The sequence below is a fragment of the Mandrillus leucophaeus genome, unplaced genomic scaffold, assembly GCF_000951045.1.
Source record: "Mandrillus leucophaeus isolate KB7577 unplaced genomic scaffold, Mleu.le_1.0 Scaffold963, whole genome shotgun sequence".
Classification (NCBI taxonomy): Eukaryota; Metazoa; Chordata; class Mammalia; order Primates; family Cercopithecidae; genus Mandrillus; species Mandrillus leucophaeus.
In genome coordinates, this window is record NW_012110508.1 from 534,366 (window position 1) to 539,790 (window position 5,425).

The following is a 5,425-nucleotide window of genomic DNA, read 5'->3' on the forward strand; positions in this document are numbered from 1 at the left end:
TGGTGTGACCTCAGCTCTCTGCATCCTTTGCCTCCTAGACTCTAATGATTCTCCCACCTCAGACTCCCAAATGGCTGGGACTACAGGTGTGCACCACCACACCCAGCTGATTAATGTATTTTCTGTAGAGATGGGATTTCATCATGTTGCCCAAGCTGGTTTAGAAGTGCCCATCTTGGCCTCTGAAAGTGCTGGGATTATAGGCGTGAGCCACCGTACCCAACCTAGTCCTCATTAGAATCACCTGTCTATAATAACAGAGACATCACTTCCTTTGTGTAAAAAGTACAGTAGTGGGGCCAGGCGCAGTGGCTCATGCCTGTAATCCGAGCACTTTGGGAGGCCGAGGCGGGCGGATCACAAGCTCAGGAGATCGAGACCATCCTGGCTAACGTGGTGAAACCCCGTCTCTACCAAGAACACATGAAAAAATTAGCCAGGCGTGGTGGTGGGCACCTGTAGTCCCAGCTACCTGGGAGGCTGAGGCAGGAGAATGGCGTGAACCCAGGAGGCGGCGCTTGCAGTGAGGAAAAAAAAAAAGTCACAGTGGTAAATTCTGTGTTAATTATGTGCATTACTGTTAAAAACAATTTTTTCTAACACTTGTTAAAACAGTAAGGCAGACTTTATTCAGGATTATAGTAATAGGTGTAGGAATACTGCAGTGGAGTTTTGCAGTAGGGGAGAGAGACTGGGCTCAACTCTATAGACAAGAAATAAGGGAATTCTTAGCCAAGGGAGAGCAGGGTTGGGGAGTTGGTGGATGTAAAATTGCTAATCAAGTAGAGTAATTCTTGCTGAACTGACCTATCAGGATTTCCACAGAAGGCAGGTCAGGGTGATCAGATATTGCCTGAGAGACAGTGAGAGATGAGGGATTTGGTCAGATATTGAAGACTATCAGATATTGAGGGTGGGCCATTCTGGCTAAACTGATACAGCATTCTTGCTACAATTGGGTTCTTGAGAAAATGCCCTGGTGGAGCTCAAGGAGCTTAACTAGAGTTCGGTCAAGGAATAGTCTTTGTACAAACTAAAATGGAACTTCAAGGTCTCTCATATGATAAACATAAATATTATTAAGTATCTGTCAAAGTGCATTTTGTTGGTAAAATTATTTCTTTTTTTCTCGGGTAGTGGTAGTGACAGTACATGGAACTATCACTCATTTCTGATATCGACCTTTGATATTTTCTCTCTTGGGTTATGCACATGTCTGCAGTATTCTGGGTACCCTTCCTACATCCTCTTACCATCTCAGGGTTGTTTTTTTGTCTTTTTCTTCATTTGTTCTCTAGTTACCATCTGCCAAACTGGATTTCACAATTCTTCTACATATGGTAGTTAAATTCAATTTGCTTTTATTGTAAATTGGTTTGGTCATAATTCAGGTTTAATCCAGTTTTTATAGGATCATGTTAATGATTTTGTTTTTTTAATATCTATATTCTATTTAATTATACAAATATTTCTAATTGACACATTTTATGACTGTCCTGAATGCTATTTTTGTCATTTTTCTGCACCTGTTAAAATATATCCATTTCCTTAAACAGATTTTACAGCCTGAATTACAAAATTTCCACTGATACACATCCTAATTTGTTTGCTAGCCTATTGATACATCTTTCCAGTTAGACAAGTTCTTTAGCTATTCTCATGCCAATATGCACATTAATTCATCAACATTAGGGGAATATTAAGGAATGTAGACTTGAATAATTGGATTATATAAAACTTCTAACAAGACTATGCTTATTCTAAGCTATGTGTACTTACCTAGATCTGTTAAAAGTGAAATACTTTTCACTTATTCTACCGTGATTCACCCTTATTATAAACAAACTATATTTCCATCCTAGTGAGAAGAGCTAAATTTGTATTTTGGATGATATGTTGCTGAAGAAATTATTATAGTTATAATTATTGTATGGTAACCATTCCTGTGCCATTTAATTGACACAAAGTGATCTTTAATCATTCAGCAGTTAATTCTTTCATTATTCCATCAGGAAAAATCAATAGTGCAGTTGATTTATAGCTGTAGAAACTCTGATACTACAGTGGCTGATTAAAATTGCCATAGCAGAGAAGAAAAAGAACTCATATTTAGAACTCGTATTTAGAAAAGGAAAATTAATTCTACAAATGCATGCTTTGCTTAATTTTTAGATATATAATGTAAAATATACAGAAGTCTACATTATATGAAGGTATACAGTGGTATGTATGGAGATTTTTGAAATATAAATGGTAGTAATGTATGCATAGGTTCATATAGAAATAAATGGATGGATAGATGATAGAAGATAGACAGACAGATACCTAATACACCCTTGTCAATATCCCCCAAAGTACTGTATAAAAAATAGGAACAGATCAAGGCATACTTAGAATATTCCTTAGTCATAATAATAGTTAAATTGAACCAAAGCAGTAACAAATGTAAAACAATTGTAATAGGAGTTTCTTCGTGCCAGATTTGTTAGTAAAATAATAAGTAAGTTTGAGGTATTGGAAAAATCTGTGAATTTTTATTATATTTATTTCTTGCATAATATTTATCACAGTTACTTCATTCTTCCAAGAAAGGATAATTATGTACACATGACCTTATTTACAAGTGGATGACTAAAAATGACCCGAACAGATGCCTTGTGTATTATCTAGGCAGTCTGCCAAGAAATTGGCCACAGCAGAAAGGATCAGAAAGTTCCCACTCAGTCCAGACATGTAGAGTAATACACATTTTCATCTTGCTGTACTGTTATTGCTAAAAATAATAAGCTAGAAACTTTTGATCTTGATCAAACTGTTTGGCTGTCTGTTTATACATTATTATACAGGTTGTATGTTAGGAAGTCAACCACAGCAGGCAAACAGCCTTTTATGGTTTCAATCATAACCTAAATGACCCGCCATGTTAAAAACAAAACAAAACCAAATCTATTATGTCTTCCACTAAGGATGAAAAAAAACAGATTAGGTAAAATTAAAGTGTAAAAACTTGTAGGTTGTATATATGACACTAGAATAATGTAATATTACCCATGTGTGAAAAACCTGTGAATGTCATTGTACTATTCAAAGAAGCCAGCCCTCAGATTAGTTTGGTAATAAAGACAACAAATATATACACATATATTTTAAAATTGCAGCATTCAGATCCTTTGCTTTACAGAGCACTTATCTAGTTTAAAATCAATGCGTGTATTTATTAATTCATAAGCAGGTATTTAATGAGCACTTGCCATGTGTCAGGGACTGTTTCACGGTCTTGTATACACATACTGTACTTTCCAGGAGAGGCACTGAGGGTTGATTAAAGTGTTGAATATCAAATGTTATTTTTAAAGTTCTTTTCATATTTGGACTATTTGATTTGGGTGGAATCCTAAATTATGGGAGGTGAAAAACTGTAAAATCATTCATTCAGCTTAGTCTTTTTAAATGTCTTACTCTACTCCTGTATTAAGAAGTCCTGTGTTAGTAAAGTAGATCGCTCCTTACATGATGATATTTAAGGAGTTATTGATATGTTTTCTTGCTCTTGGCTATTTTCCACATGCTTGTGTTCCTGCCTGAAAGGACATTATGAAAAAATATCCTCTAACATCACAGCAAACCTTTCAGGGCTTAACACATTAAGCTATTACCAGTTTACAATCCTAAAATATTAATTTATTTAATTACTTTACTCAATTGAGAATACAAAGCTGAACAAAGGGACAACTATAGAATATTCTATATCCCCTAAAGAGTGTGGCTTTGAGTAGAAGAATATTGTCCTATAGTGAAGTATATATGTAGGCAACCAAAGTAAATCTACAAAAACTAATCAAAGTATGCATTCACCTAGGGCTAAGCTTGCTACTAAATTCAATCGATATAAATTAATAAAATAGAGAAAACAGTGTTTGCCTTTGAAGATATGAACTCTAGCCACTCAAGGTAACATTTTACTCTCTTGTTACAGCATAACAGTGCTAAAAAATGTCATATACATATATACAATTTTAAAATAGAATATTAAATGAGTCCCTAAATGATGGAATGGAAAGTAAAGGATAACTAGTGTTCTTAAGAGCTTCCAGTGGTTGGTAAAGGTTCAGAATTTTCTGACGAGATAGTAGACGTAGATCATAGGTGCATGACATCCTATGAGAGTGAGCAGCCAGAGTCATATGACTGAAATAGAGAGGCAGACAAAGTAGGAAAGTGATTTATGTTTGGCCTGAAATACGGGGTTAAGCCATCTATATTGGGTGCAGTCAATGTTTGACAAACAAAAGTTGCTCAAAGCTTAGGCAACAAGGTTTTTTAAGATATGTAAATCAATTAGAAACCATTGAAAGAGTAAGTTGATGTAAAAGACTTATAACCAGATTTTTCAAAAGTATTTTGTTCACATATGCTTTGTCTTCTGTTTTCCTACAAAAAAATTAATTCATCAGAATTTTCAACAAATATTTATTAGAATAGTGTGCAATTGACACAAACATTTAGAATGACTCTAGAGGCTATAAAAGCTTACTTTCAATTGTTAAGAGGTAGTGTTACAATTATCGTAAAATATCCCTATGCCTAATGCTAATGTGCAAACATAGTTACAATGTGTTTTGTAAAATATATCTGAATATATAGACCAGGAAATCAGAAATATCCTTCTTGATGTTTTCTATTTTGGAATGGCATAATGGTGCTCCCTTTTGTAACTAGTATGAAAATATTTGTTTAATAATTGATATGTTAACAGTACAAAAGTGATGCGAATATCATATGAATCTCTATACCACCTAGGAGATCAAAGAAGTCAAAAGTGTCTTCTCCAGTAATGAGTTTAATTTGTTCTCAATAGGGAATTCTAAATTTTATCCTTTTAAGTTTATCAACATAATTCAAGCTATTGATTGCATAGTAGACTAATGATATGAGTATGATATGTAAAATTCTATTAGCAGCTCAGAGGGTGATTTTAGAAAAGTAAACATATTGGAACTAAAGGAGATTGTTTTTGCCACTGTTTGTTTTCATGAAATTAAAAAAAAAAAAAGAGCCTACATAAACGTAACATGCTGCAAAATATGACTGCAGAGTCAGAGGTCAGTTAAAAACAAATGAAGAGATTTGATGTGAGATTTATATTTCATATGCATTTTATTTAGTATCCAAATGAGATTCTCCCACTTAATAAAATATCAACATATGAAAATAGCAACCCTTTCGATATACTATTTCTGAAGCTATATATTTAGTTTCTTTCATTTTTTTTTAGCATAATTGTTTTAGAAACTTTAATAAGACAAATTAGTAGTTTCTACTTCTAGATAAATGTGAGAATCATATAGGGAGTCTTTAATGATATAGAGACCCACCCTCAAGAGATTCAGAAGTAATTGATTTTATAAGTGTTGTGGCTACAGTA

General features: G+C 33.9%; 1 protein-coding gene across 1 annotated transcript in view; it reads left to right on the forward strand.

Annotated features, from left to right (window-relative positions):
- Nucleotides 1-5,425, forward strand: part of LOC105532500 (ephrin type-A receptor 6-like) — a 467,689-nt gene that overhangs the window by 341,888 nt on the left and 120,376 nt on the right. The gene's annotated exons all lie outside the window — the stretch shown is intronic.